Source organism: Bos grunniens, chromosome 13 (genome assembly GCF_055505025.1).
Source record: "Bos grunniens cultivar Pamir isolate PY7600 chromosome 13, Bosgru_T2T1.0, whole genome shotgun sequence".
Classification (NCBI taxonomy): domain Eukaryota; kingdom Metazoa; phylum Chordata; class Mammalia; order Artiodactyla; family Bovidae; genus Bos; species Bos grunniens.
Genome location: NC_141177.1, coordinates 52,606,261 through 52,616,653, shown reverse-complemented (window position 1 = coordinate 52,616,653; position 10,393 = coordinate 52,606,261). Strand labels below are relative to the sequence as shown.

The 10,393-nt window shown below is 40.2% G+C and overlaps 1 protein-coding gene across 2 annotated transcripts in view; it reads left to right on the top strand.

Annotated features, from left to right (window-relative positions):
- Nucleotides 1-378: 378 nt before the first annotated feature.
- Nucleotides 379-10,393, top strand: part of PTER (phosphotriesterase related) — a 76,702-nt gene continuing 66,687 nt past the window's right edge. Inside the window, exons 1-2 of one of the 2 annotated variants that reach the window (XM_086334182.1) lie at nucleotides 379-460; nucleotides 8,117-8,343. The gene's annotated coding sequence lies outside the window, so the exon portion shown is untranslated. The remainder of the gene's footprint in view (nucleotides 461-8,116; nucleotides 8,344-10,393) is intronic. The other variant, XM_086334181.1, reaches the window with a different exon arrangement.

Sequence of the window (10,393 nt, the reverse complement as noted above, 5' to 3'; positions counted from 1 at the left end):
GAGGAAGTGGGTTCTTAGCTCAGCAGTTGAGCTGATTCTCAGACTGTAAGGCTTCTGCCTGCTCAGGGGAAGGCCCAGCGTACAAAACTTGAGCTCAAATAGCCTGGAGGCGGGAGGGGCGGGGGCGGGGCCGAAGGCGGGAACCTTCGGGAGGAGGGGGCAGGAACCTGCTGGGCGTGGCCGAGTCAGGAGCGCGGCCCAACAGGAGCCCATTGCGAGTAGTCTAAGGTAGGGGGCGGGGCCGACGGACGCCCAGTGGGCGTGGCCGAGTGCAGGTGGGCGTGGTCATGGCCGGAGGGCGGGGAGAAGACTAGACCGGAGGGTGAAGTGGGCGGGGATTGGGGACTAGTCAAAGACCCGGAAAGTTGGCCCTGCAGAGGGTCCCCAGGGAGAAGGCGGCGCGCAGCGAGTGGAGGGAAGGCACCCAGGAACCGGAGCGGGCGCGGGAGCTGTGGGCCCGGTAGGAAGGGTGCGGTCGCTGCACAGCTGGGCGCGTGAACTCCTGCAGGGACCTTGGCGAAGGTCCCGCCTGGGGAAGGAGTTCCTAAGGCTTTGGCTTCTTTCTGCCTTTCTCCTATCGCTCTCGGGGAAGTTGCAAAGACAGGGATCTTGAGGCTGCGGGAGGCCTGGGAGACTGGTCTAGGCTTGCCGGTGGCTTGTTGCCCCGAAGTCTGGTGGTGGTGGTTTAGTCGCGAAGTCGTGTCCGACTCTTTGAATCCCATGGACTGTATATAGCCTGCCAGGCTTCTCTGTCCATCGGACTCTCCAGGCAAGAATACTGGAGTTTCCATTTCCTTCTTCAGTCCCGAAGTTTAAAGTCCTGCAGAGTCAAGCTTGAAACCCGAGATTCAGAGTCCTGCGCAGAACGAGGCCGAGGGCCCCTTGTGGCTCCAGCTCAGGGTTGGTGGGCAGAAGTGCTCTGGGGTCGTAGTTGGGCAGCTGTGCTGGCATCAGGGTCATCTATTCCACGCTTGTTCTCCTTATAAGCTTTGAAATCATACCTCTAAGCCTTGGGCCTCAGCTTGCTGATTTATTTTACTGTCGTGGTCCTTCCATTGTAAAGATACTCCAGATACAATATGATCATGGTATTTACAGCCGCGATGTGATATTTTGAAGACTCCTCAGGTGCAGGCACACCTGGGGTGGGGAGACGTATAGAGAACTTCCTCCATGTGTAGACACACGAGTCTATTCATCTTTAAATCACTTCTCCAGTGGAGAAAACTGACAAGCATTGACTCCTATCCTAAAGGATCTGTCACATTCACTGTCATATAGAATGAATATCAGTAAGAAAAAAGCCCTAAGAAGTAGGACTCCTCCTTGGCCAGTTACATTTTATTTTATATTGGCAGAAGGGGTGTACAGCTCTTATCCTGAAGGCCTGATGTAATTCCAGAAATAACCAAGCCCCTTCAAAAAGAAATCTCAGTGCAAGAGGCAAAGAAAAAGAGATCAGACAGCTGACTGACTGTTGATAGCAAGATAGCAACTTAATTTTTAAAAGGATAAGAGTTCTACTTTATGAAATGCTGTGTTCATTTGTGGAGGCTAGATGCTGCTTTATTATTATAAAAGTGACTAAACTATATGTAATGTAGATTTTTTAAAGTAAATATTCTGTTCTTGTTCAGTTGCTAAGTCGTGTCCAACTCTGCGACCCCATGGATTGCAGCATGCCAGGCTTCCCTGTCCTCCATTATCTCCTGGAGTTTGCTCAGATTCATGTCCATTGAGCTGGTGATGCTATCCAACCATCTCATCATCTGCTACCCTCTTCTTTTGCCTTCAGTCTTTCCCACCCCACCATCAGGGTCTTTTCCAGTGAGTTGGCTCTTTGCCTCAGATCGCCAAAGTATTAGAGCGTCCGCTTCAGTATCAGTCCTTCCAAGAATATTCAGGGTTGATTTCCTTTAGGATTGACTGGTTTGATCTCCTTATACACTTTGCAGTGCGCATAGTTAAATTTTGACCCAGACAGGAGCAAAGAACAACAGATCATTTACAGTCTTGAAAAGTCTATCCCTGTGTATTTAATGCCTTCTTAGTCTTGCGCTTGGCCCTAAGATCCCTGGTATTGTAGTAGGTAGTGGACCCCTATGTAAGGCTTGTGGAAGTTGTTCTCAGAAATAAGCCTGAAGACAAAATAATGAACTACAGAGAATGGGAGGAGCTTTCTGACCTTAGAAAATATCCATTCTTGTTACCATATGCTTTAAAGTGTTACTATATGAGGAATCTTTCTTCTACATATCTTAAATACCTGAGTGAACCAAACAGTAACACTGCTGAGAAGTCCTTAAGCTGTGTACTGCCTATGAACATCACTGTTAATAGGAAAACCTGAGATGGTTGTTGAATACGTTTTTCATATACTGAACACAGCATCGTTCTGTTTCTCAGTGGTTCGTGTTTTTCTAAAAATGTTTCATTTAAAAAAAGCCTTCTCATTCATAGACTTTCCTCCCTCACTTAAAAAAAAGGAAGACGAAAAATAAAATATCTGCTCCCACTTAGTCATCTGGCATAAACTGGCTCTGTGGTTCTGACGACCTGTTTCATGAAACCATTATCTCTCTGAGTACAACTGTCTCTGCCTGCTCAGCAGGGGAGTCCTAAGTGTTATCCATTTCTGTGTCCCCTTCCAATGAGGCATGGCCATGGAGTTGCTTTGGTTAATTAAATATAAGTGGAGTGATGTGTGTCACTCCCAGGTGGAAGCTTTAAAAGCCAGTGAGAGGCATACCCCACTCTCTTTCCCTCTGCCAGAGTGACCACCAGTTTTCTAGACAATGGCTGTTCTGTCAGCCTGGAACATAGAATGAAGACAACCAGCAGAATCCCCATCTCTCTGTGTTAGACACAGTGTGAGCCAGAAATGAGCTTCTGGTGGGTTTAGGCCCCAGGGTTTGGGGATTTGTTTGTTAAATCAACATAACCTAGCCTATCCTGACTAATACACTCAGGTAAGGTCTGAGCCACATGCCTCCAGGGATTACTGGTTTCCAGCTTATCAGATATCTTGGGAGCCTAAAAGAGGGAAGGTTCTGTAAGAAGTGTGCTACTGTGACCAGTGTTTCTTTAACTATCAGATGAGATAGCAGGTAGACTTATTTCCAGAACACTCAAGTCAACTTTGTGATTTTAATCAAAGGTGACGAAGATGGCATTTAGATGTTTAATCACATTCTCTAAGGGCAGCAGGTGTTAAAGTGTAAAGTACATAAAGGTTCAATGTCCGTGAGGGATAGGAATTAAGGCTGTCATTTTCATTTTGAAAAATGCGATTTATATATAAATATATAGGAAGCAACAGTTAGAACTGGACATGGAACAACAGACTGGTTCCAAATAGGAAAAGGAGTTCGTCAAGGCTGTATATTGTCACCCTGTTTATTTAACTTATATGCAGAGTACATCATGAGAAACACTGGGCTGGAAGAAACACAAACTGGAATCAAGATTGCCGGGAGAAATATCAATAACCTCAGATATGCAGATGATACCACCCTTAAGGCAGAAAGTGAAGAGGAACTCAAAAGCCTCTTGATGAAAGTGAAAGTGGAGAGTGAAAAAGTTGGCTTAAAGCTCAACATTCAGAAAACGAAGATCATGGCATCTGGTCCCATCACTTCATGGGAAATAGATGGGAAAACAGTGGAAACAGTGTCAGACTTTATTTTTCTGGGCTCCAAAATCACTGCAGATGGTGACTGCAGCCATAAAATTAAAAGACGCTTACTCCTTGGAAGGAAAGTTATGACCAACCTAGATAGCATGTTAAAAAGCAGAGACATTACTTTGCCAACAAAGGTCCATCTAGTCAAGGCTATGGTTTTTCCTGTGGTCATGTATGGATGTGAGAGTTGGACTGTGAAGAAGGCTGAGCACTGAAGAATTGATGCTTTTGAACTGTGGTGTTGGAGAAGACTGTTGAGGGTCCCTTGGACTGCAAGGAGATCCAACCAGTCCATTCTGAAGGAGATCAGCCCTGGGATTTCTTTGGAAGGAATGATGCTAAAGCTGAAACTCCAGTACTTTGGCCACCTCATGCAAAGAGTTGACTCATTGGAAAAGACTCTGATGCTGGGAGGGATTGGGGGCAGGAGGAGAAGGGGACGTCAGAGGATGAGATGGCTGGATGGCATCACTGACTCTATGGACGTGAATCTGAGTGAACTCCAGGAGTTGGTGATGGACAGGGAGGCCTGGCGTGCTGCGATTCATGGGGTCGCAAAGAGTCGGACACGACTGAGCAATTGATCTGATCTGATCTGATATCTATAGATACAGATATATTTATAAATACATAAAATATAAATATATTTTATATACTTAAAATATGTAATATAAAATGTATATTTATAATATATAAATATATCTTACATACTTATAAAATATAAATGTATTTTTCTATATAAATACATTATTTAAAATTTCAGCATTCTTCCCAAGTTTTCCGATACAGAGGAAGGTTCACAGATTCATTGTTAAGAGACAGTTCTTTCCAAATGTATTTGTATCAATAGATGCATTGCAGAAACTATTTTGTCACCAAGGGACACTTGAAATGAATCATCCTTACTTACCATTGACTACTTTCTAATTTTTTTTAAAGCAGCCTCAAACAAATACTTTAACTATCATTTCCTTGCTTCCTTATTTCAGATCCAAGAGGATCAGACCTAGACTTTGCTCTCCCCATGCAGGAAGCAATGTGTTCCCTCTTTTCCTCTGACTTAAACAGAAGCGAAGTAGGGAGCATTTTGCTTGGGGCAGAGCCATGCTGCCTTCTTAGGGATGTTGGCTATAAATCCAGTCTCCCTAGAGGTTAACAATCAAAGTTCTCCCCCTCTCTTACTCAGACAAATGATATGATGATGATAAATTGCTTGGACATGACTGCCCTGAGCACTGGTATGATGAATTATGTTGTTCAGGGCATGACCAAAGATCCTCCACTGTCAGTCAGCCATACTGAATATTGGCAGTTTTCATAAGTAGCTTTCTGCCAATTTTGGTCTCTGTTTTGCATATTAAATTCTCTGTTCTCACTGGTCATGGTTTTAAGTTCTTAATCGTCTCTGTCTTCCTCTGAATTCACTTAGCTAATCAACCTTTTGCTTTTTCTGTTCCCTGTTCACTAAAAGGCTGGTCTGTGTCTCACAGTTGTGTTCAGTAAACACTGAGTCTTTCTTCACAGAAACTGTTAAAATAAAAATTATTAGTCCTTTCCACTAAATCCAGAGTAATGACAGCTTATCTCGCAATGGCTTAATTGGATAATTATTTAGTGTTTGAAAAACACTTTGAAGACTCTATTGGTAAATATTATTATGAATTTAATGTTCTGTGTGCAATTGAAAGTCCATTGCAACCACAAAATCCTTCGTATTTTTGTGTACCAAAAAAGGGGTCTTTCTTAATATTGCTTACTATTTTCAAACTTGTATATTATTGATTTTTGAAATATTTAAAATATTTTATTTCATACAATCTCAAAGTTATCACGTTTATCCTGTCACATTTCTAGGTCTCATCTACTACATTCCTTATGTCTCTGAAAAGTTAGATGTCATATTGTTGGTCTGTGAAAGTTTGTAGGAAATATGAAGTGGATTCCCTGGTTCAGGGGTATTTCACATTATACAGCTGCCACAGCTGTTGTGTGTGGTATCTGCTTAACTTTTCAGCAAGCTTTTCTATTAAGCCCTGACAAATAACTGCAATAATGATTTATTTCCTCTCAGTCTATACACTGAGCTGTCACCTCATTGGCATCAACATTTGTCAAAAAGGATTAGATTATATTGCATATGCCTGGCCAGACTCTTGACAAATTTTCTACTCACTTGATAGACCCAGAGCCCCCTGGTGTAATTAAAGGCCACTTCCATGGCTTGGACTGCATGACCTCTATTACTGACTGTATTGGTTTGCTAGGGCTGCATAACAAAATATCACAGGCTGGGTGACTTAAACAAAAGAAATTGATTTTTTCATTTTTCTGGAGGCTAGAAGTCTGAGATCAAGGTTGTAGGTAGATTTGGTTTCTTTTGAAGTTTCTCTTTTTGGCTTGTTCATTACCCTGTCCTCCCTGTATCGTCACATGGTCTTCACTCTGTGTCTTACTCTTTTCTTCCAACTACAGGAAATAGTCTGTTAGATTAGGACCTACTGTAACAAACTCTTTTTAATATAGTTACCTTTTTTAAAGACCCTGTGTCCAAATACTGTCACATCCTGAGATAGTGGGGGTTAGGACTTGAACCTAAGAATGTTTAGAGGGGGTACAATTCAGCCCATCAGACTAGCCTACAGTAATAATGGTCTGTGTGTGTGCATGTGTGATTAATCGCTCAGTTGTGTCCAACTCTTTGTGACCCCATGGACTGTAGCCTGTGAGGCTCCTCTCTCTATGGAATTTTCCAGGTAAGAATACTGGAGTGGGTAGCCATTCCCTTCTCCAGGGGGTCTTCTTGACCCAGGGATCAAACTTGGGTCTCCTGCATTGCAGGTGGATTCTTTACTGTCTGAGCCTCCAGGGAAACCCAGTGGTCTCCAGAAACTACCATTTTTGGAGGGCTTAAAAAAAATTATCAAATTTGAACAATCAAGTGATAACTACAAATTTTTGGAGAGTCTACTCAGTTTAGGAACCTCTTAACATTACTTTGAGGAGAGCTTTATGTTTGTGACTTAAAAGATTGAACTGATGAAAATCAAAGCAACATGATTAGATAAATTCTACATAGTGTATTAAGCTGTTAACCATAAAATGCATGTAAGCAAGTATATCTTGCTGTCTGAACTATCACCATCCAGATATTTGTGATGAAAACTAGCACATATTTTTAACCTAAAATATCCTCTCTGAATCAAAAACATGCCTTGACTAGTCTGGCATCAAAAAGGGTAACAGGATATAAAATACACTTTGGTCCTATCGCACATCTTTTCCCTAGAGGGTGACATCTTGTGCTCCTGCTGTAAGATGTGTTCTGAATCTCTGCCTCCTTATTATCAGCTGAAAATGTCCATGAAAGCAGAAGAGTCTCTGAAGAAAGATGATGAACCAAGAGGAAGTTAGATAAGCTCTTATATTTGAAGAAATATTGGGAACATGAAAACCTCAAAGACGTCGACGTGCCCTGTCTGCATCAACCATGCATACTAGAGTTGATACTGGAGAACTTCACCATGTTCAGCTTCAGAACAGAATTATAGTTTTTTTTTTTTTTTTTAAAGCTCTTTTTAAAAATGCCTTTTGCAGTAAACGGATAGCCAGAAATCCTTAGAGGATTGTTATGTGGGTTTATAAGAGTATGTTAGTAATATTTGGGATAATTGGTTGAACGGTTTTGCATGAGCTGTGAAACATTATTTTTCCCTTCAAAAACTGTAGTTGGAATTACTGTTGAAGCTGCTACTGATGATACATAGGGGTTCATTACACTGCTCTTTCTACATTTGTAAACTTTTAAAATGTCCATATTAATAAGTTCAAATAAGAGAATTATATAATTATGATTATATAATTATAATTATATAATTATAATTACATATAATTATGTAATCACATAATATAATCATATGAATATATAATTCATTTCTTCTTTATATATAATTATATATACATAGATATATATATCTCTCTCCTGTAATGCAAAATTTGATACCATCACATTTAGAGGGACAGATTAAATTTGAATGGTAAGGTATGCACGTTTACATAAGAGAATACACACATGGGTAGAATGTGGTTTTCACTACCCGTCGTTCCATAGAAAAGTATTGTTGAAACCTTTACCCAGGAAAGGCTACAAGGACGTCTTCGCTAGTTTTAGCCTAGATTATTTGACACATGTTCTTATTTATCACTCCCTGGTCTATGGCACGTCTATCATTTCATGAGTCAGTGCTTTTCTACAAGTTATAGAGTTTCCCAGGCTGCAGTTTCTCCAAGTTCAGTTTTTAACTTCCGCGCCTTCATTTGCCACTGCACAAATTCACATAACACAGGAATTTCAGAAGGGGCCGCTGGCCTCCAGTGCAGATCTAAGGCCTAAAACTGATTCCGTTTGGCTTCTGTGTTCTTTTGAACTTGCCCCAGTATCAACCAGGAAAGAAAAGTTTCCAAGTATTCTTCTTTCTCCTGTGGAACTAAATATCTGGGAGCAGCGGAGTGCATAAGTAGTGAAGATTCTGCTGTTTTAAGTACAGACAGGACAGAGACTCTGACCTTACAGCCGCATCTGCCCTGCTACGTGTCCAGGGAGATAGAAGATTCCAGCAGATCCAGTCGCGGTGTTTCTTTCTGATCTTCTTCATTCCTCCCAGGTATTGCCTTTTTAACTTTTTGTCTATCAGAGTATTTCAGTGGAAAAATTAAAATATGTCAAGCAAAGAGATTCAAGTTTAAACAGTCTCCATGCAGATTCTACATAGTTCTATATATTCTTGCCTACTGAATGTCATTGAATTGTTAGATTTAAAATATATACAAGAACATATACAGTTTCTAGCATTAGGGATATTTCATGGGCCTTTGCTAGTACGTATTCTTGCCACAGTGAGGTCAAAATGATTAGTTTCTAAATTATTTTGCTTTTAAAATCAGAATTGCAATTTTTTTTTAATGTGGAGTTTTCATAAAGCATTATGTAAGGATACTGTGTTATCTGATGAAGCTGTTTGCACTTACTTATTTTTATATTTTTTTTAGTAATACTTTGGCTAAAATAAGTTTTCGTTAAGAAAAGTAAAAGTGTTAGTCGCTCAGTCATGTCTGACTCTTTGCTACCCCATGGACTGTAGCTTGTCAGGCTCCTCTGTTCATGGGATTCTCTAGGCAAGAACAGTGGAGTGGATATCCACGCCCTTCTCCAAGGGATATTCCCAACCCAGGGATCGAACCCAGGTCTCCCACATTGCAGGCAGATTCTTTACTGTCTGAGCCACCAGGGAAGCCCAAGTTTTCATGAATTATTCCCACATAATGTGATGATTTTACAACACTGTCACTAAAGGAGAGTTTATTTATATCTTGTCTCTCTAAAAAGAGTGATGTATTAAAACTTTAGAGTTTTACTCTGTAAAAATTGGAAAACTTACTAAGTAGTTGTACTATGTCTGACCACAACGTCTCGATCTATAGTTTTTTACACCATATAATATCACATTTATATTTTTATATCCACAGCATTTAAAATAATGTCAATTATAGGATCAATGAAAAGGTCTGAGAATTAAAACTGGATAATAACTTTCTCTGACTAATTAGAAGTCAAGATTATATTTCTGATGTGTTGTGGGGAACTAACAGGAGTTAGTTCCTTAGTAGGCCAGAAAAATTAAATGTGTTACAAGACATTGCAGAGATGTTAAATGTCATTTTAAAAATTTATTCATTTTCAGTTGGAGGATAATTGCTTTACAGTATTGTGCTGGCCTCTACCATACATCAACAGGAATCAGCCATAGGTATACATATGTCCCCTCCCTTTAGAACCTCTCTTCCACCCCATCGCACATGTCTAGGTTATCACAGAGTACCTGATTTGAACTCTCTGTGTATAATGTTCATCAGAGTGAATGAGTAAATTCATCATTCACTGGTATTCATCAAATTTGATTCACTCTCATATCATCTTTAAGAGTATTTGCCCAACAAGGACCTAATGTACAGCACAGGGAACTCTGCTTAATGTTATGTGGCAGCCTGGATGGGAGGGGGTTTGGGGGAGATGGATCCATGTATCTGTATGGCTGAGACCCTTCACTGTTCACCTGAAACTATCACAACATTGTATAAAATAAAAGGTTTAATTTAAAAAAGTTAAAAAAATAAGAATGTTTGCTATGCCTATATACTAGCTTCACTACTAATGACAATATTTTTCTTTAAACCAACCCATTGTTTTTCTTTGGCCTCATCCTAAGCAAAAATGTCTGAAATCACAGGCTTGCAGTGTTTATTACTTTCTCCCCTAACATATGTTAAATAAGTAAATACTTTGTTTAAACATTTTAAAATGTCCATATATCACCTAAAATCAATTTGAACACCAGTGATGTATATATCACTTTCTGAAAACAGTGACAAAAAACAAGCAAATTGACTGTTTATACTTATCTCACTGCCCACTAAAAAGTAAAATAATTCTTAGTTGAGAAGTTGGCACACAGTCATTTTCAGAATAGTTTCTGCACCTGTACTGTGATGATTAGAAACTCCAAAAACAATAGAAAATGTAATTACCTATGTATGCATATGTATCTGTGTACACATATACTTAGATAATGGATCATTTTAACCGGTACTTGGGAAAAAGCCAAGTTTTCAGTTGCTTAGACAAGTAGTCCCCAACCTTTTTGGCACCAGGGACTG